We start from the raw sequence: 22,041 nt of genomic DNA, 5'->3' as shown, positions 1-22,041 counted from the left end.
ATCTTTTTCAAAGGCTTCTTCTGGCTTTCCTGTATGTCAGGTTATGTTCATATCAACCAAGATCCTCTTATCTCTTTCTCAGACGAGGAAAGCCGCCTTTTTTCTTTTTTCTTTTTTTTTATTCAGAGACTGTGTTAAAAGGTTGATGGGGCGAGAAGGGATGGTGAAATGAAACATTTCGGCATATCTGGGAAGAGATTCAGCTGCAGCATTTGATATGAGGCCACCTCGCGTTCCTGCCATTAGCTTACGGTAGACACCAGAGGGTGGTGTTGACTTATTTATGCCGAACCCTTTGATTTCAGTATCATCTTTAATTCATGTTTGGAAAAAAGACTTTGGGAAAAAAGGGATTGGAACCAGAAACAAGACTACAGTTTTTAAAATTAGGCAAACTGCTTCAGAAAAATGTCCACAGATTTAGAATTTCTGCGCTTGGCCTAAGCTAAACTGAGCCTAAGAGTTTGTGGCAAGCCTTTGCCGTAACATCCCAGTGGAGATTCTTCACAAAGCAGCACATCAAACAGCGCAAGATGAGCAAGGTGTTAATGCTGATAGGGCCTTTAGGGAAGAGCACCTGATATCAATGTGCTTGGACAGGTTGCGCAGGCAACCTCGGGCATGACCTGCTTCTTAAAGGAATCATGCATGATGAATCACATGCAACCTGAACCTTCTCCATCGTGGTTAGCATGGTTCTCAACATATACGCTATAATGTAGGTGGAATGTAGCATACAGCTTTGACAAAAAGTGTCTTTTATGAGTCCAAATTGGTTCAAAGTCAGAGTTTAAAGCACATTTCATTTTTAAATGACTTTAGAGTAAAATCCTTTTTGCTTTGAGTGATGCTATACTGTAATTATGTTTAGTCTATTGAAATAAATGATTGAATATTCCATTTTGTCACTACCCAAACAGGCATTACCGAAACTTTGTCAAATATTTCTGTAGCGACTGTTTCGGTAGTGACAATTTCATCTGACTGAGCAGAAAAATGCTAGCCGATACATGACTAGCAAACACAACTTTGAAAACTTGCACACACATAAAATCATCATATTTTTCATTAAAAACACAAAAAAAGTTGACTTAATTGCAGAAAATGTGTGTTTTGGTGGTGACGATTCTTAATGTTCCACACTGATTTCAGATTTTGGGACACATTTACTTCAAAACAATGAGATCTAACTGCTCACCATGTGGCCAGGGATACAGCCTCACCTACTGCTCTAAAACTCAGGGGTGTGGCTACAATAAGGCTCCGCCTACTGGCTAAAACTCTGTTTCGGTAGTGACATGAAAACATGGAACAGCTTTTTTTAATAAAGTTTTTTTATTATTTAAAAATAAAACTTATGATGAATCTAAATCTTTGTACTGAAACATTTTAACTTTTGCTAGAATTGTTTTCACAAGTGGAAATTTAGGGGCTTCGGTTTGGGATGAACACCTCCCAAAAGAAAGCAGCCTCTAATTCTCATGTGCCAAACATAAGGGCTATTACACAGTTCTATTCGGCTCATGGAATTATTTTAATTTTCTATTCTTATCACCCTAAGATGCACTACAGTCCCCAGCATGCAACATAGTGTGCGTTCTGACCCAACAGTTACACAAAAATATAAGATGCCTGATGTCCAGTTAAAAAACTTTTTAAAACTTATTTTTATTTAGAATTATTTTTGAATAAGTATTCAATGCCTATTTTGCTGTTGCAGTTTTGGTGTACTTCGGATAAACAGTGGCCAGTTGGGGTCATGGCAAAATGTTAAGTAAAAATAAAATAAAAACATTTTTTAATATGGCCCTTTAAGAGGTTGAGTTTGACACACCTGCTCTAAATGATTGTTTTAGTATATCGCTGTTGGTGGAAGAAAAACCTCGTATCTCCATTTTTGACGTTTTTCAGTTTTTGACATAATTTGAAAATACCTGTTGATCTTCACATTGTATGTGAATTTCATGATGAAAGGACTAAAAGAAATGAACCAAAATGACTTGGAAAAAATCTGGTTCCATTGACTTACATTAAAAGTAAAGTATGTTTTTTCCTTCTCCTGTAAAGTTACTATTTTGGAGATACGACAGTGATATATTTAGCTTATTACTATCTCAATTAATGCAATAAAATATACCTCCTTGTTTTTTTAAAAAGTTGTTTTACTGCAGGGCCGCAGTTTGAACTAAATCAATTAGCTTATACTTACATGAATTCCGCTTTATGTTACAGGTGGCCTGTATTCCAGCAACACTAGGAAAGAGGTTTCAGTGAAGTCACATATAACCTACTGAATGACCATTTAGCAGTGTATGGCATTGTTCAACCTCACTGTAAACAACAGTGCATGCTCGAGAGCCTGTATGAAATTAGTGCAGGCTGTAAATATATGTGTATACACTACAACACAGACCATTCAGTCCTTCACCAGCTCCGGCACTGACCTTTGAATTAAACATTCCTTTTGTTTTTCATGCGCGTTACATCAACGCCTGTGGAATTCTGCTCCTGGAGAGAGGTATGAGCAATTCAATTACCTCCACGAAAGGAGGGAGGTAATAGAATACGCTGCATAAAAAACATCCCATTTCTCTGTATCACCATGGAAGAAATGGACTTAATCTAATATTTAATTTGCAATTTTTAATTTCAAACATGTTAATTTTCTCCTTTTGCTTTCATTACGCCTTGAATAAAATCTTTCCTCGAATCAAAGAATAATTTCAGGTCTTCCGCAGTAAGTGTCTTCAGTTGCCTAGCAACACCAGCCCTAGTAAGGACTAACTTCGTGATGCTGTCTGGGTTTGTGAAGGTAATTCAGGGGGCAAGCTGATTTTAAAATAGGTTTCACGTGGGCGGGACCTGAACTTTACATCAGCGCAGCTGCGGGGCACTGCTCCCAGGTTGGGTCGCCTTACTGCCAAAGCCAATAGCAATATTAACCCCCAAAATAACTATTTGCCCAAACGGTCATTACTGTGTAACACCGAGTCCCGCAGAGAGAGGAGGAGGGGGGTTCAGGCTGCCGGGGCACCGTAATGAATTTAATTGAGAGGATATTAATTCTTAATTACTCCTACGTCGGAAACGATGCTGTGTGTACTTTGTGCTGGGGCTGTCGTCACTGTTGACAGTCATAAAGTTGGGGACCTTTTTATTGGATCAGATTGCGAGCTTCTAGCCAATCAGCCGGGACGGAGATGACATCAGCCTCTGTAAAAAAAAAAAAGAGTCCTCATTTGTTCTGGAGGTTATTTTGACCTTACGGTTACGAGTCAGTAGCCTTCCAGCCTACCAGTCACTTCAGACGTGGGCTGCCTGTTCTGGCTTTGAGCTGACAGGTTTCTCTTGTTCCTGATAGCTCTGAGCAAAGTTGGGAACTCAGAAAAAAGCATTAAAGGGTCTTCAAAATGGACAGCATTGACGAAAATATACGAAGTACGTGGAACGTAATTTGGTGAGTATTTTTTGCCAACAAAAAAAGCCTCTTTAAAGCAGAGAAAACAAACCTGCTGTCTAGTTTTTTTTCCAAAGCTCTTAAACATCTTAAAGCAAAAAAGGCTTCTCTGCAGAATGCTGTGGGAGAACCATGTTTGGTTCCCTAAAGAACCTTTAAATGGATGGTTCTTTAGAGAACCATGTTTGTAAATGAGATGTGTGAGTGTGAAGAACCCCTTTAAAGTCCACACAATGTGAAGGTTCTTACAGACCCCTGCTAGTGACATCCAGTATAAATAAAAGCAATGCCTGGCCATGACTTAGTAAGTTGTGGCCACTACATAGTGAGGTGCAGAAATAAGATAATTAAGCCTTGACCACAGCTTAATAAGACATGATCTTGTTCCCACGCCTTACTAAGTCATGGCCGTGACTTAATTATCTTGTTCCCACACCTTACCCAGTCGCATTAGGATCTCGTTCCCATGCATTAATATGTCGTGGCCACGTTATTTTAATTTATATGGGAGATGTCACCAGCAAGGCTCCGTAGGTTCAATACCAAGTAAATAGAATAGAATAGAATAGAATAGAATTTATATTTTAAAATTCTTTTAAAATTTAGTTTACTACAAAAATGTGGATGGTTATTTAGAACAATTTGTGCAAATTGGGAACTCTTTAAAGTTTAAAGAACCTAAGCATAATGTGAAGGTTCTATACCAACAGTTTTCTTAGATCCAAAGGGTTGTTTGCACTGTAGACAAACCTTTTGGTTCCCTAATGTATCTTTTAATGGATGCTTCTTTAAAGAACCATGTTTGTAAATGGGATGTGTAGAACCCTTTAAAAGCTGGTATGTCCATGCCAAGAACCATGTAGGTCTTTATTTGTGACAGGATTCTCAAAATAAAGATGCCATAAAAGAACCACTTTTGGTTTCTTAAAGCACTTTTAAAAGGATGGTTCTTTCTTGTATAAGAGTGTAAAGAACCACCTTACAGTTAAAAGAACCATTATTGGTAGTAGTGTTTATTTTGTGATCTTCGTTATTTTTACTATTATTATTATTATTGACAACAAAACAACGATAATAACACTAAGAATTTGCACTTTGCTTGTGGTATTTTGCCATCTGAGTTGCCATCACTGTGATAAAGAGGGAACTGAAGCACATTTAAAGAGCAGCACTTCTTTAAACGTTCTGCATGGCAATTTGCATGAGAAAGCTTTGCCTCCATTAACGCAGAGCCTGTAATCCCATGGCCCTTGGCTGTTGTTCTTGCTGCCTTTTCCAGGTTTTTCCAGTCTCAGCCAGGCTTTGCTCTCCTAAAACAATTCCACACTGCCTCCAGCAAATCACCCTTTCATGCCGCTCTCCATCCCCGCATTCATTAAACTTTCATGCCTGATTTTTTACTTTGATAGCATATGCATATTGTATGGGAAGACGGTGGAGGCAGGTTGCGTCACGTGGCTGACCGCCCGCACTCCTCCACTCCGTGCTGTAGCTTTGTATCTTGTCCCTTGTCTGTCTTTGACATAATGCGATAGGCCGCCCGTTGTTTCTCTTTCCGCTTTCAGGCATAATAATTTCCGAGCTTGAAAGTGGTCCCCTGACAATCGAACCACAATAATTCAAAGCCTCCTAAACTGCGTCTTGCGCCGTTTATGTGTCGCACGCGCTCACATAAACAAAACATAATCAGTTATGGTGTTTACTTTTGCGGTGCAAGGGCGTTCTGTCTCGTCATCTGGTGTTTCCTTTCGGCGTGTGCACATCTACAAGGCTTAGTTTTAATAATACAGGGGCAAGCCGGGGGAAGGCTGGGAGAATTTGGGATGGCAAATGCCACAAGACAGGCCTATTATTAAAAAATCCATCACTGTCTGGGTTATGGACCTTCACATTAGACCAGGGATGCCATAGCAGGCCAGCATTCGGCCAAGAAGCATCCCGCTCTTGGAATATTTCATTCCGGTGGAGGTTTGTCGGGCCACTGTGATCCCACCGGAAAAAGGGTTTGATATGAAAGATCAGTGTGACAGGCCTGTGGGTTGGGAAGTCTGCCATGCCTGCACACCGTCGCGTCAATCTCAGTCAGAGAGAAGCCTTTTTGCAGTGCAGCGACGCCACTCCCCAGTGCATTTGCGCCGCTCTCCTTTTTTTGCCTCTTAAAATCACTTTGTCACATAGTGATGCATCATTTCACATGGTGAATTTTTAAAAACTGGGCCTGGAAATCCTTTCTGAGCATGCTATATCCATTAGGGGCAGGAAAAATTATTCATGTGATTCCCGTGCATTATTTATCAGATGATGAAGGAAAAATATGTCCTCCTCACTTTATCACCATTGTTGCCACTCGGTGGCGCGTCTCTCGGAAGACGTGGCTGGCGAGAAATGATTTCGGATGAAACGCCGATAGGCCCCCGGAGTCGTTCGCGCCCATAAAAATAAGAACGAATTTATGAGCATCGCACGTCCTCCGGCCCAATATCCCCGCACGGTTTTTCGTTTCATACGTGCGAGATTACCTTCTCGTCCCAACAGTGATGTTCATAACTCTGCCGTTTTCATATCCTAGTAACGCTCGCGCCGAAATAAAGTGCAAGCGGAGGCAAGTTGATATCTGCGGCGGCGGAGGTGTTTGAAGAAGGTGAGAATGGGGATGAACTGCAATTGGGAGACAGCCGAGCACCTCTCTCGCTGCACGACTAGTTCAAACACTGAGAGTGCATCGCAAATAGAAGGATTCTCTGCGCTAATGCGGGCATAAACAACATGAACCCTCAACAATATGTCAGCTGCTGTATATCTGAACGAGGAGCGCTGCTGTAGGCCTACGTTTTGTGTGCGGCAGGCGATGTGAGAGAACTGAGAGTTCATCCTGGGTGTCCTTGCCATTTCATGTGTCCTTTTGCATTTCACAGAAATGTGCTCAGCTATGGAGGCTGTTTTTAAAAACCGCCCTGATGTATGACACTGAAGGCATAATGGGATAGAGCGGCATTTTGGTCATGCAACGGCAGCGGACTTGATCTGATTAAGGTCACAAGAGGGGATCTATGGGGCTTCTAAGAAGCCCTTTAGATACAAGCAACATGAAAAATGTCTTAAACTCTTAAAAATAAAGGTAGCAAACAGTGTTTTTGGAGCAATGCCAAAGAAGAACTTTTGGGACCTAAAAGAACCTTTTCATGGATGATTCTTCAACTATTTTTTACTGTAGCCATGAAATACAATGTCCACCTCTTTTGGAGGTCCCTCAGTTTTTGAACTATGCATTTTTTTTCTTCAATAACATTTACAGAATATATTTCAGCAAAAATGTGTATGATTTATAAAACCAGAAACAAGTTGGATTTTCGTCTTAGTAGGTACACTCTCAGAAATAAAGGCACTAAACTGTCACTGGGTCAGTTCCCCTCTTGTCACTGAGGTGGAACCCTCAAGGGTTCATCTCAGTACCTTTAGTCAGGGAACATAACTGAACCATAATCCACTGAAATGATATGTTCTAAGCTGTACTGACTCCAGACACCCCGTCTCGTCTCCAGGCTTTTATTTTACTGTTCTGTTTTAAAACATTCAGTTATGAAAAGGTACAAATACGAACTTTTCACCTGGAAAAACTTATTTAAGGTTCACAATCAGACCTTAAAACCACTGTTGGACCTTTGAGGGAACATTTACGTTGTTTGAACCTTCATAAACGAAAAATACCTGCACAGAACCTTTATTTCTAACAGTGTAGGCAAGCTATATTTATTGTAGCAGTTATACAGGATGGCTGTCCATTTTATCAGTCACAACACTCCACAAATGGGGAGCCAACAGCATCCAGGTTCCTAGTTAATATGATAACAGAGGTGAAAATATTTTATTTGATTAAATTTATTAAACATATTTGAGTCCATTTCAAATCTACCAGCAGAAAGGCAACTATGGGGCCTGCAGAAAGAAGTTAAAGAACCTCCACATAATGAAAAGATTTTGTGCCAATTAAAGCCGAACGATTTGGGCAAAATATCTAATTATGATTTTTCTGACTAATATTGTGACTGTGATCTGAAGTGTGATTATTTTCTACAAATTAATTAATGTCCAGGTCTGTTTTTTGGCCAAGAAGACAAGACTGACCAGCCATTGTAAAAATTGGTGAAAAAATAACAAACCATTAAAAGTTTCTGTTGGTTCCTGGTGGTGTCCACTAGTCACTAATGGCATTTTGCATTTCCCTGATCGATTGATATCACAGTGTAAAGGATTCTACTGCTTTAACAGGTGTTCTGGGACTAATACTAGACGCATTTGATGGTTTCCCAATGGGATCTAAAAGTCCCCTTCAGGTGAAAAGGAAAATGAACAGGAAAATGTGTCCTATTCACAAAGAAGCATATACACTTTTCTGGCTCGAGGCTTAAACGCTGAACACACTGTGCAACTCTACAGTTGCTTCTATTTGGTCTAATTCATCTACAGATGTTTTACAAACTAACCTTCCAATTAAAACCTGTTAAGACAATTTTATGGATAATGCATGCTCTGATGAAGATTGAAGGTCTTGCAATGTGAAAACTGCACACTTTGAAATAATAATTTCTATATAAAACGATAATCTTGCAGCCTTAATACCAATTAAGGGTGTCTCCTAGAACCGTCTATCCAAGCCAAGAAGCATTTAGGAACCTTTATTCCTAAGAGTGTAGGCGTAATAATATCATGGTTTGGTGCACAACCGGCAATGCAAAGCGCTTTCTTTATGCCATGACTGCGCAGTAAAAAGTGCAGCCGGACCCCACAGGCGGTCGCATGGATCCTGACAGCAGGGCTTGCCAGTATTGTATTAGTGCTGCTTGGCTCTCTCTCTCTGCCGTGACAAAGGGAGCAGATGGAGGCTTTGCAGGTGGGAGAAGCTAGAGCTTCTGTTCCTGGGGAAGCAGGGAGAAATTAAAGCCGCGAGTCTTTTCCTAACGTCCCTCTCCTCGGTGGGGACCGTGGCGTCTGCACTTGATGGTGATAAATGGATATATGCAGACGCTAATCAAGCGTACGGCTCAGATGGAGCAAAGAGGATGCGGACGCTTTGATTGTGCCGCAACGAAAGGTTCGGAACATAAGAAGCTCATCTCCATGTTCTCCTATTGAGGAGACAGGTCAAGCAGAGGTCATCCGCATGGGTATTGAACAATGATGGCCTTAATTACCTTATGTTATGGCCGAAGCAGCTAAGATCTGTCCGTAAATATGCCTTTTGTTGCGTAAGTACGATTGATGCATCTGCAATGCTTTCTCTTCCCTCTTCCCTTTTTCCATCTTCCTGGGACTCACCTTTGTTTGTTACTCTCTCGCTCTCAAAATTCCCTTTCAGCGCACTTTAGTTAATAATTGATTCGGGCTCCTCCTTTGATTTTTCTTCCACTAGCTGCCGTCTCTCTTCACCCACCACTTAAAATCCTGCACTGTGATGCTCACCATGTACCATCCATTTGCCCTATATACCAATGACCTCCTCTCAAGCCAGATATGTGAAGGATAATCACGAAAGCCGCTGCCTTTTGCCCTTTTTGCGCTGCATATGTCCTTCTGGAATGAGTCAGGTTACATGCATTAATAGACGTTATCTTTCTCGTGCTCGTCTTTTAAGTGTAAAGCAACAGCTTTTCAGGCCAAGTGCACCATATTTTTTTCTCGGGCTTTATAACTCACTGGACCATATGTCTTATTTAGTCCAAGTGTTCTCTCTCTCTCTCTGAGCTAGTGGGGTTATTAAGCTGCCTGGAATAGTCCCAGTTCAGCAAAAGGAAGTTTGGCTTTACTTATTTTTATGCTGAGTAGGGGAAATCTAACCCTTACTTTTATCTGTGCTTTACAATGAGAAACCACTGCCTGGCCTCCCTGGCTAATCACCTTACAGATCACTGCCATCCTCGCCAAGGGTATTATGAATTGAGTTCATATATATATATATATTTATATATATATATATATATAAGCATGTACCGCCAGAATCAGAAGAAAATAAAGACCTCCATGCCACAAAGGGATACTCTCCACCTCCTTCTTTTCAAATGGTCTTAGCAGTTATGTTCCTCCATTTATGGGCGCAATGCAGTTCATGCTGGTTTCAATGCGTGAGTTTACAAGCACTCAATAATCCGATCATAATCGGATTTCTGCAGTCATCTGATTATTCAAATGGTCATGTAAACGGCACACTCTGATTTCTTAGATCGGGGTAAGGTCTAGAAATCTGATTAAGAAATCTGATAAAGAGGCTGGGTTTTAGCTCAGTAATCAGATTTCTCAGTGCATGTGAACTCTTACTCTGATTTCTTTCATATTTCTGCGCATGTGCGGTACCAGAAATAAGTGAGCAGCAAAACACTTTTGGAGCGACGCTGAAACCGACGACATGCCTGATGAAAAGGATTTAAATATTCATCTTCTAGATGATGTATGTTCATAATTTCAGGTAAAGTGGTGCAATATGTTTAAAAAAGCCACGGCATGAAGTTTGAGTTTTACATTCCATTTACGTCAGGTGCTCTGGAAATCTGATTACTGTCTGACTCATGTAGACCCAGAGTTTTCCCATTATCTGATTATTCAAGTGCATAAAAACGCATTGATCGGATTACTTACAAAATCAGATTTGTGTGAAAACACACTCATTATTTCGACAATGAAATATATACAGGGATGGAATGAACCGGAATGCCGTTTTGGAAGTGTGGTTCTGGTTCAGAGTTTGAAATATACACTCTTTAAAAAGATGGTTCTTCCAGTGTTCTTTAGTAAAGGAGTGGCTCTTTTTAGATCCATGCATTCTACACTCTTAAAAAAGACCTCAAAGGTTCTTTGGTAAAGACATTGTTTATATATAGAAACACTGAAAACTCGAACAACCATTTGCATGATTAAATGGTTCTTTACAAGGTGAAATGTTTTTTTTAGATTGATGAAGAATGTGTTGTATATGGTTCTTTACAGAACCATTTAAAAATGGTTCTATAGCTTAACACTGTAACAACAGAGAAACCTTTTTGGTGCTAAATAGAACCCTTTTTAAAAAGGTTCTATGTACAACCATATACAACACCTTCTCCATCAATCTGAAGAATGCTCTCACCATGCAAAGAACCATTGAAGCATGCAAGTAGTTCTATACAGAACTCACAGTTCTAAGTAGACTGTTCCCTTTACTAAAGAACCCTTGAAGAACCATCTTTTTTAAGAGTTTGTGTGATTGTTTTTATAGGGAAAAGTGCATACAGTTGCTTTACACTGTTTTAAAGCATGTGCACGAACTGAAGAGGTGTTGAACACAATCCTAGTCCAGGCTACAGCTCATTCAGCCAATGGAAAATCACGGTGTTCAGTGGTCCGCACATCCAGTCCTCATGGTAATCCGTCCATGGTATATGGAAGGTATGGTTAAAGCAGGTAAGAAACTCCACAATTCATAATAAACGTGTTTGTTTTTACTTTCTAGTTTCCTTTAATGGTATCATTTGAATGTCTAGTCTATGTTACTGATATTTATTTGATGATTCATGTAATTGTTGAAAATTACAGTGAGATAATTATAAAATAAATAACCATATAGCCAATGTGACCTGCAGGATAAGTAATGATTGACACAGAGCTAACTAGCCTATTAATGTCATCAATTCACTCTGTTTTATATAGCTAAATACATGAAAACATAAGCTCCCTCTTCCAGCCCGTTCTTAATACACTTTCCAATGGTTTCGTCTTCTATGTAAGACGTATAAGGTTTGTAGACTGAGGTTTAAGTTGCGATTAAACTGATTTATTTACAGCAATCAGTCAAAAGGATCATTGCTGGCCTGATGAAAAAAAAGGAAAAAAAGCAAAGCTTCTAAGAAGCTTCCAGATCTTAACTAACAGAAAAATATGTTATATTATTTATGTTATTTTAAGTGCAGGAAATGCATTTAACACATTGATTGGTTGATTAAAAAATCATAAAGTATTTTTCAAAGAGGCAGCCCTCCTCCCCCAAAAAGACCACAGGGAGTTAAACCTGGCCATGTTCTCCTCTGGCGTTAACTATCACGTACTGATAAGCCTTATTTATATGCTGCAAAAACAGTGAGAGCTTTGTCCCCTCTCTGGACAATTTTTGTATGCAGCTGCAGAATCTTATTACGTTCCTTTGCATTTTCAGTTGTGCTGCAGCAAATGTGCTTCTCTCTCCCGTACTCTATGGACACTGTAACCTTCAGCCGCTAGGACGGCTTTCGCAACAGGCTTTGTGGAGGTGAATGTCAATCTGCTTTCTGTTGCTGCATTTATTGCCTTCTCCAGGCGAGACGTCTTTCAAAGAAAGGATGTGGACTGCCCAGTCAGGAGCTGGCTTGGTGGTGAGAGCAACGCTTAAGGGCACGCTAGGTCTAATCAATGCACTCTCCATTCCTATTAATAACATTTTGCATCACAACTAATCCCTGCAGTGGCACATGCACCAGTAAACATGCTCTGCTTGATACTGAGGTTCGTTAAGGACAGTGAGGAACGGCGCACAAGAGCGACGCTTCATCCAAATGGGAGGCCTGCGCACTCCTAATGACCGCAAAGCAATTACCAACAATCAAGATAGCACCATGGCACTGAAGTTCAGCAGGGGAAAATAGAGAGAGAGCCGGAGTCGGCCTCTGGTGGGGGCTATGAGGCGGGCCGTTTAGAGGCAGCCCTGGGTACAGTAGAGTCTTCACACCGGCTCCACCTGTGAAGCCCTGCTCGCTGACATTGGCGGCTTGCGTTCTGGGAATCCATCTGGTGGCACCACTGACAGGAGGAAACCTGCTAATTAGCTCTCTCTGCAAAGGGGCTGGGTCGAGCGCAATCCCCAGCTGTCATTAAACACACTCGGAGAGAGAGAGGGAGAGGGAAGAAGAAGAGAGTCGGAAACACTGGGGATCCGACGCTCTAATTCCTCTTTTCAGAGGAGGGGGAGACGCTGCGAATCCGTTTATGTGTGCTACGCAGGGTGGAAGAGGAGCGCCTCCCCGAGAAATGCGCCATGCGAAATGGCATTACGTTGAGATGTGTGGGGTAATGACGCACTCTGTTGTGGATGTGTGCCGGTTCGACACGGGGAAATCCCTCGGTGTAGCCGTTGGCAAAATGCTCTTGTTCTACTCCTTGCAGTGAAAATGCATGGAGACATGGAGACAAAACCATCAGGCTCACACGAGGAGCCCAGGTCGAACATAAGGGAGCTATAGGACACCTGTTCAAGGCAACACAAGGAGAGCGCAAGACTTTAGCTTAGGCCTCCAACCCCATGGAAACTCAATGCACAGCCAGGAGATGGTTGCCAGAATGCTGCGGCTTCCTGCTGGCACTTAAGACAGGAAGCACGCAAGCTGTCGCCTCAGACCAACAGACAATAACTGCTCTATCTCCCTCCTTCAAAACAGGCATTGCAATTGCTCAAAAATAATTGACTCTGGGTTAAGCAATGGTGACACGTCCTCTAAAAGAGGGTGTAATTAGGCTTGATGCATTCTTTTGGGAAGCATAAAGGGTGGAAAGCCCCACTTAGTCGATCAAAGCTCGCACACTGAGAATTGTCAGTCTTGCTCTCCCTTGGGCACAGCTGTTTACACGCAGGGCCCACGAGGGCATTTTCATTCAGCGATTAAATTACATTTTCTATCCGCCAAAGAGCATAGCAGCCGTTCGGATCCAAATGACTTCGGTCTCGGCTCCTTGCACTGTACTGCCCAGCCACGGGCGCCTATGCAGCATCCTCTCCGGGATTCACGGCGGGTGGTCGCAGGGCCCATCCCAGCCAATCAAATGCCATCGGGGCTGGCAAACGGCAAGATCCACCCTTGCGCGCCAGCCAAACTAAGCAATTAGCATTCTAGCAAATTCCCACCAGAATCGACAACAATAAACATGTAAATCAAAACAAAGCGGCCGAGTTTTTGCTGTGCCTTTCTCACATTTGCAACGCATTAGTCGAGCATCTCTTCTGCAGAGGGCTCAGCAAAGCAAACACACTCGAGTGTGTTTTTGGAGAGGAGCAATTAGGAAACCATCCACGGTTTTTGTATATAAGGAATGATAATATCTAAAGCAGGGATGTTGGGTTTCTGAGGCTATAGCCCTGAATATAGTAGAACCAGTGCTGAATTGTCACACATTTCACTCCAGCTCTTATCTTATCATCCATGGTTTCATTCAGGGACACATTTGCCCATGCCTCAAACTCTGGAGCTGTCTGTGTGACCCGTTTTCAATGTATACTAAAAGAAAATACAATGCGATTTATTATTATTTCAACCTCAGATTCTCAGCCTTTGTTCATTTTCTGTGAAGAACATATAAAATAACCCATTTTCAGTGTCTTCACTCTGTTCACCCCCCACACATTTATACTACACATGGTGTTGGGCTGAACCCACGGGGAGTAAAAGTGTGGAGGTGCTGTGTCCTTCACTCTGTTCTCCTCCTACATGGCCTGCTGTTAGTGTGTGTGTGTGAGGGTGGACAAAATGGACAGGCTGCTGACTGGCTACAGCTGCTAAAGGAGACCCCTACGCTGGACACTTGTGATATTTTAAACATCTGGTATTTTTACATAAATTGGTATGGCTGTATTGATTTTAAAAAACAATAATGTGGTGGCTCCAGCAGGCCACTGAGTAACAAACACATCAACACCACACAAGGTTTAAAAGGGTCTTAGCATCATTAAATGGTTCTTCAGAGTGATTGAGAAAGGTTCAATATAGAACCATCTACAGCACATTCTCAATCAATCCTTTCACGATAGAAAGAACCCTTTAATCATAGAAGGGATTCTTTGAATGTTCACGGTTCTATATAGACCCATTTTCTTTACTAAAGCACCCCTGAAGAATCACCATTTTTAAGGGTGTAGAGAGAGAGTACGCAAGAGAGAAAGACTGAGCGCAAGAGTGATGTGCGGAAGAGAGGCCACAAGCAAGAGAGATTACAAGAGAGAAAATTTGCGAGCACACAAAATTTTGGTAAAAAGGGCAAATCTACTACATAAAAAAATGAACTCAACTTGAGTCATGTTGTGCATAAAAATCAGCCTGAAAACTAACATACCCAGATAAAATGGTTTATGTGTTTAAAGTATCAGTAAAATATACAGGGAGATTCACTCGAAAGAGGCCCCGAATATTCTGTAATAACTCTCGCTAGGATGAAGCAATCTGAACGAAACAACATGCAATGTGCTCCTCAGTGTGTGGAGCTTCGAACAAGCCAGGATGCCCCTGCGTCGGAGTAATGAGGTAGGTGCCGGACAGCCACCACAGCGTTTAACCTCTCAACTTCCGGGTGCATACCCCACCCCCCCACCTCTTCATGTGTCTGGCAGAAAACAGAGATCACTTCCAGCATCGCATGTAATGCAATCGATTGCACATACGTCAAGGTATGTAGCATATTTTTGGTTCAGATTGCTTCATCCTAACGGGAGTTACAGCAGAATATTCGGGGCCTCTTTCGAGTGAATCTCCCTGTATTAGAGAGCAGAAGTGTAGAGGAAATAGTGACGGTGGAGAGAGAAATGTTCTACAAGCAGTGTTTTTACTCGTCTTTTCTCGTTTTTTTTTACTATGCCTATTGTGTTTACAAGACACGTCAATGACCAGTGTTTGATTCCTGCTAGATTTGTTGAAGCTGATCCTCACAATAAGTAAAAATGGTTTATCCCTTGTGAGGTGTTGATGTGTTACTCAGTGCACCCACCGCATTATTTATTTTTTTTAATCAATACAGCCATAACAATTTATGTAAAAATACCAGATGTTTAAAATATCACAGGTGGTCAGTGTAGGGTTCTCCTTTAGCAGCTGTAGCCAGTCAGCAGCCTGTCCATGTTGTTCAGCCTCACACACACACACACACACACACACTCACATATATACAAACACACAGCAGGCCATGTAGGAGGAGAACAGAGTGAAGGACACAGCAGATCCACACTTTTACTCCCCGTGGGTTCAGCCCAACACCACATGTAATATAAATGTGTGGGGGGTGAACAGAGTGAAGACACTGAAAATGGGTTATTTTATATGTTCTTCACAGAAAATGAGCAAAGACCAAGAATCTGAGGTTGAAATAATAATAAATCACATCATTTTTTATTTTGGTTAACATTGAAAACGGGTCCCACAGACCTGAACACCACACAAGGGTTAAAAATCTTGGATACCCCATAACATTCCTACAGTGAACTGGGCTGAGTCCTGGGTCTCTACACACCCCTGCCTACAGGCCTACTCTTACTGCTATTGATCATTTTCTAGCATCATTCTGGCATGAGGTGCTCCCGAGCATCTCCGGTTTGCACTGTAAGGTCACTTAAATGGAAAAGATAGAAAAAATAGAGAAACTGTCAAGTAATGATTACAAATCAAAGCAATTAATGTTAGCGAAGCAAAGCTAGGGGTTTGGGTGAGGGAGAAAGGAGGGCAGAGAGAGAGAGAGAGAGAGAGAGAGAGAGAAAATGAGAGAGATATATAGAGAGAGAGAGAAAGAGGAGGGGGAGAACACATTTCTCTTTCTTAAATCTTTAAATTATAGTATTTTCTTTGAAAAATCGGTAGGTTTTTAAACCGCTCTCCTCTGCAGGCGCCTCAAACCCACACGCCCGTCTCCCTCTCATCCGGGGACGTTGGAGGCGCGTGCCCTTGGTTACCTAGCAACTCGCGCCTGCGTTGGCGTTCCCAGAAAAACCACAAAAAAAAAAACCCAGCCGTGCACGCGCAGCGCGCGACCGCGAACACCGTGAGCGCGAGCATGAAGCGCGAGGGAATGAACGCCGGGGAAGAGACGCGGAGGGAAAAAATGACGAAAATGTGACCGGAGGGTGAAGCGAAGGATGTTCCTAACGCGGTTTTTCAAGGGGACATTTTAAAGAAAGAGCTGTGTAGGATTACGATTAATATAGAAAACAAAACAAACAGGCTTTCTTGTTTGTTTTTTTGGGACAGAAAATATCAGGAATGGAGGATTTGATAGTTCGTCAAAGCAGGTGAGTCGTTTTTTTGGAGGCTTCATGATTCGAAACAATGTAACACACAGCAACTCGGCTTTGATGTGTCGCTAAATGATCCGATTCAGCTTTAAAGAAATGGAAACAGTGGAGTTTTTGTAACGGAGGCAAAGCTGCGGTGATATGGACACTCTTAAAAAGGTGGCTCTTCAGAGGTTCTCTAGTAAAGGCAGCGCTTCTGTTCAGAGAAAATGGTTCCATATAGCACCAGGGGTTCTTGCATTGTTACAAGCTTTACATCGTAACAACAGCAGAACCCTCTTTGGCGCTGAATAGAAATGTTTCATAAAAATATACACACGCACAACACGTTCTCCATCAACCTGGAGAGCATCAGCATGCTTAGACACATTCAAGCATGAAAGGGGTTTATGTAGAACTTATGGTTCTAAGCAGAGCCGCAGCCTTCACTGAAGAACCCTTAAAGAAAAGAACCGTCTTTTTTGGCTGTAGTTGAAAATACGCACCGGTTTGGTCCGTTTCGCACGTGGCGTGTACACGTTCTCTCAGAGCTGCAGTGTGTGGTGGGCTCACTAGCCGCTACGTGTCGTGTGGAAAATGTGAATTAAGACGTTTAAGTTGGGCGAAAGGCGCCCTGTGTGTCTCCACGCGTTGGCAGAGGCGCATCTTTCCGGAGGGACGTGGACCGAACCGTGCTGGCAGCAGCAGCAGCACCTGGCAGCACTTGTTACATGCAGCGCATGTTGCTCTCATGCATCGCTTTGGCTGTTGGCTCTCCGGTGTTGAGGAGAACGGGGGGTGACGTGCTTTTTATGAGTGACTGAAGCTCGTCTCCTCTTCGCTTGTGCAGCACCGGAATGCCTGTGACAATGGAAGGTGACACGTTCAGCCCTGATGTGCATGCAATTCTGCGGACGGTGGGGCTGTTTTTGGGGAACAGCGTGAAGAGTTTCAGTTTTAGTGGTGAACAGCCTTCTGATAATAATTCATCATCATAATCACCACCACCACCATCATCATCATCCATCTTCTTTTAGGGGAGAGGACCTGTAGACCCTGCTTCAGCCCAAGTATGTAAAAGCAAGTTTTAAGGCTGCCTCCAGGGGGCTTTGCGACCCCTTCTTACTCAGAACGAGGAAGACATCATAGGTATATGATATGCATATCATATCAATGCACCACGTGAACTAAAATGCATTCCCAAATTCATCCAGGATCAGCTCAGGAGGAAGGACACTGGCAGATGTTCCGGTTATGTAATGAATTTCCACAAAAAGCCAGTCGGACGCAGGTAGCCCATCTGAACGGGCTGCTCCTGAAAGTCACCCGCTTGTAATTAGTTTATGCGGCACTAATATTCTCCTCAAAGGCAGCCTCATTTGGCCTGCAATTTCCCTTCATTTCAAGGGACACGGCTGTCTCGCGGCCACATCGTCATCAGAGAAGATTGAGCAGAAAGAGAGGACGGACTTGCAAAAGGGGGGAGGAGGGAGAAAAATGTGTGCCTCCAGAGTTGTCATGGTGATTTTGTGAATAAGCAATTGTTGCCCATGAAGCCAAAGCATTAAACAGATTCCTACTTCTATTGCACGTCCGTCCGAACCCTTGGTTCAACACTTGCTAGCAGAATGACGCACTCACACTTAAATATAGACGTTCATACAGTTTCATAGCTCTGCTGAGCTGGGCTTCTCCTTTGAGGCTAAATTGCTCTTTAACGATGCCATTCACACCACATTTGTGGTCCTCTTAAAGCTGGAATGTATTTATGTTGTGTGGTATTAGCGTCTTGTGAAGGATTATGCACGGCCCTGCTTTTCAATTCCCTCTCTGGCTTTATTCGTATTCCGGCCTCGCAGGGAAGTTCCTCACTGATTTAAATCTGTTTTCTCTTCTCAGGAATACACTCCCAATTCCTGTTGCTTTCTCCACTTACCAGCCTCCTGTCGTTAGATTTTGGCTTTGGTCAAGGTGAAAGAGTATTCCAGCTTTAAAAATATATTTATTTATTTTCATGCAGTCACACAGGGCTTTGTGAAGTCTCTAAAGAATCACTGTGGGTGGTTTTACTTGGTGCTGGAAATCGTCACCTAAAAGATGGGACTTTTGTGTTTACAGTGTGTCCTATTCAAGGTTGTAACAGCACAGAACCGAACAATGTCAGAATTTTTGGATTATTAAACATAACACAAGTGTTAGAAGATGAGACGAAACAATGTAGACAGGCAGGAAAGACTTATGATCTAAACTTTGTTATGCCTTTATTATGTTATGGAGGTGTGGCTTTAGTCTAGCACCTCACAGTTTGTATTTAGGGGTGGCCAATATGGCAAAATCATCAGTATCTATAACAGTATGCGTGCACAATGCAAAACTATTGCCACTTTTTAAATCAGCCATCAAAAACTCTGGGTGCAGTGTTTTTTTCACATCTGTGCCGCAATAAATCCAATTAAACTGGACTAATTATGCTTTCTCTCTAATGAAATGTGCAGTTGGCTCGTATTATTTAAGTATGTGCTCGGAAAAGCATAAAGTTTGTCACAGTAAAAAGAAAATGTTATGATAATGTCAGATTGCTAATAGGGATGCACAGTGATGCATATTCTTAAAATATATATATATATTGGCATCTGACATGTGTAGACAGTCTAATATTTCAAACTGACATTAAATGATGTATTTATTGTACTCCAGAAGAGAGAACGTCTAGGTGGCGCTGGGTTACAGTCATAAAATGTCTGCATTCTAATCATTTTACTGCAGTTTGTAGCCCTATATAGTGTTATGATTCTCCATAATGCTGATCCAGGTAGATGTAACTCCAATTTCTACATTTTTTTAATGTTCTTTTATTGGTATCGGCGGATAAGTACATGAAAAATATCGGACATCAGTATCGCCACACAGTTCTCATATTGGTGCATCCCTAGAATCCGGTGTTATTGCTGGTTTGGCCTGATTCTTCAAATTACCGGGAACTACATGTAATCTGGTGAACCATTAAGGAAGCCAAAAGCTTTTCAATGTTTGTGCAGTTCCATACAGAACCCCGCAGGCTCATCAAGAACCCTTTAAGAACCTTTTTTAGGAGTGTGTTAATCACAAAGATGGGCCTGAGAGACCTAATTTTCGCGGCCCATTATCACCACACTGCAATAAATGCTCTTTCGCTAATGGCACAACATGCCCTCATGATCACCACAGTGAAGCTTAGAGGTGGCATACAATAATTTTCACTAACCCTATAGGACGACTTATAAAGAAATGAGACAGCCAAGCCAACAGCAGCGGTAAAGCCTTCTCTGTTTTGTATGTTGCTTGGTGAAAATGATTCATTTACTATTAAATCAATGTATTGATCTGTTTTGAATCATGGCTTTGTTGCAGGCATTTACGGTGGCTTTTCACTGTTACATCAAATCAGCTGACTCTCTCCCTCCGTCACCTTTATTGACCCCTTTGACAGAAATGAATTGGACATATGCCATCTCGCGCCTCAAGGCCGTTTGGAAGATGCTAGAGTGTTTACCTCTATAGGTTTGGCTGGAATATCTGGCATCATGTGAAAAACTCACAGTTCTGCAGAAATCATCTGAAAGTAACTTTGATACCAATCAGAATATATATTCACAAAGTTAATACAGTTAGTAGATGGCAATGTAGGCGCATATTTAACTGCATCTTGCTGTGGTTCTTTGATTTGTCATGTTTTTGCTTGCAGCTAACACAAAAGGTAAAACTAAGTGCTTGCCAAGAATTTCTCGTGTCAAAAGTGTTTTTATTTCCACGCACGGCGTTAATTATTATCTGCAAATGAATACTGTGAACACAGGCCCAGGCACACTCGCGCACACACATTTCTGACAGGTAGAGCAGAGAGCTGCATGCAAAGTGCTGGATAAAAGCTGTTGCTTATTGTTTGTTTCTTAACATTGGCCCCTATCAGACTCCTGAGACTTGCTGTCAATTGAAAAGGTCAGCAAGGCTAAGGCCGGACTTAACTAGGATATACTGGCTTGTGTGCATGGCAAAAATGTTGTCTAGGGGCTTTAGATATTTGCCAGAGATTGCAAAAGAAAGAAAAAAAAAAAGTACTAGCCTTTACAGCGAACACGTCAACAGTTTTATTGAGGGACTAAAGATGAAGGATAACGTGGATAAGCCGAACATATTCACTTCGTCCCGTTCCCGTGCCAGATATCACAGGAAAGCAACAGCAATGGAATTTAAATGTTCCGCGACAGCGTTTCCCCCGACCTTGTCTCAAAAGATCTCTTATACTCACGTAAAAGTGGCCCTAAGCCCTTCCACTTCCCAAAAGGACAAGGCCGCCTTTATCCATTGCTCCCTGTCTCTGCGCCATTCACCGGCAGCTGAAAAAAAAAGCCTCAGTGTCTGCTATTTAGTCATATTATGCAAATGAAACTCTTCCACTTTTCATTTGTGCTGTGCACATAAGAGGATTGCCAGTACCTTGATAGCTGACAGACCTATCACCACGTTGGAGACGTAGAGGGGCAAAAAAAAAAGGAATATATGTAGAGAATTTAACCGCTTGCGAAGAAATCGAAGTGCTCTTCTTTGAGTAATCACTCATATGCACATGCATATTCAGGGCAAGGAGGGGATCATTAGTGCGAATTCGGTCCTTAAGTTGTCGCCACTTAAAATGTAAATGATCTCAAAGACCTCGGGATTCTTAATCGGCCCACACAATGGTCTTGCACAGCGGCTCCGAGAGCTGACATGGCAAAAACAGAGTCGAAGCTTTTAAGCCCGGGACAAATTAGAGCAGATCAGGAGATGCAAAAGGAGGATGCCTATAAGCCTGTCATCTCTGGCAGTGGGTACAGAATGATGAACGAGGCAACAAAACATCACCACTCATCTGCTCTGAAAGAGGTCTTTTCAGATGATCGCTTCAAATGACAAAACCAGATTTATTTTGACGTGAAGACCGTCAACATTTGTAAATCACAGGCATTGTAGATTTCCAAATTGGAATTGTAATCATATAAGGTTTGGGGAAGAAACAGTGGGTTGAGGACTCCATTTCCAGTATCTCCAGTCTGATACCGTGTCTGAAATAACTGGAGTAAATATTGGTGACATGTTTGTCGTATTTCAAATGTCAGAATACTGGAGAATATAAATAACATATTATATGGCGCCGCATTGTTTCAGTGCAGCACAGCATACAGTTTTGCAGCAGCAGAGAATATTGCCCAGATATAGTTACATTATTATTCCACATAAAAGTCAGGCCATGGTAGTTGACTGGAATTTAAATAAAGGAAAGACCGTGACATGCAGGAGCGCCGAGACGCTGTTTTTGATTGTTTTCTATGTGAAAGAGAAAAAGACTTTAAAGAGAGAGACAGAAAGAGAGGCAGGCAGAGAAAAAAAGACTTTATTTGCATGAAACTGCAGTTTACACAGAGATTGTCCAACATTGTTTTACAACAAGCATAGCTAAAGGGACAGTTCTTAAAAAGGTCTGCAGTCTGAGTTGAATTATAAATGTCAATTCAAAATAAAGAGCTATTAAAACATTAGAATT

The sequence above is a fragment of the Colossoma macropomum genome, unplaced genomic scaffold (genome assembly GCF_904425465.1).
Source record: "Colossoma macropomum unplaced genomic scaffold, Colossoma_macropomum, whole genome shotgun sequence".
Lineage (NCBI taxonomy): Eukaryota > Metazoa > Chordata > Actinopteri > Characiformes > Serrasalmidae > Colossoma > Colossoma macropomum.
The sequence above is the reverse complement of the archived record's forward strand: the minus strand, read 5'-3'. Positions refer to the sequence as shown.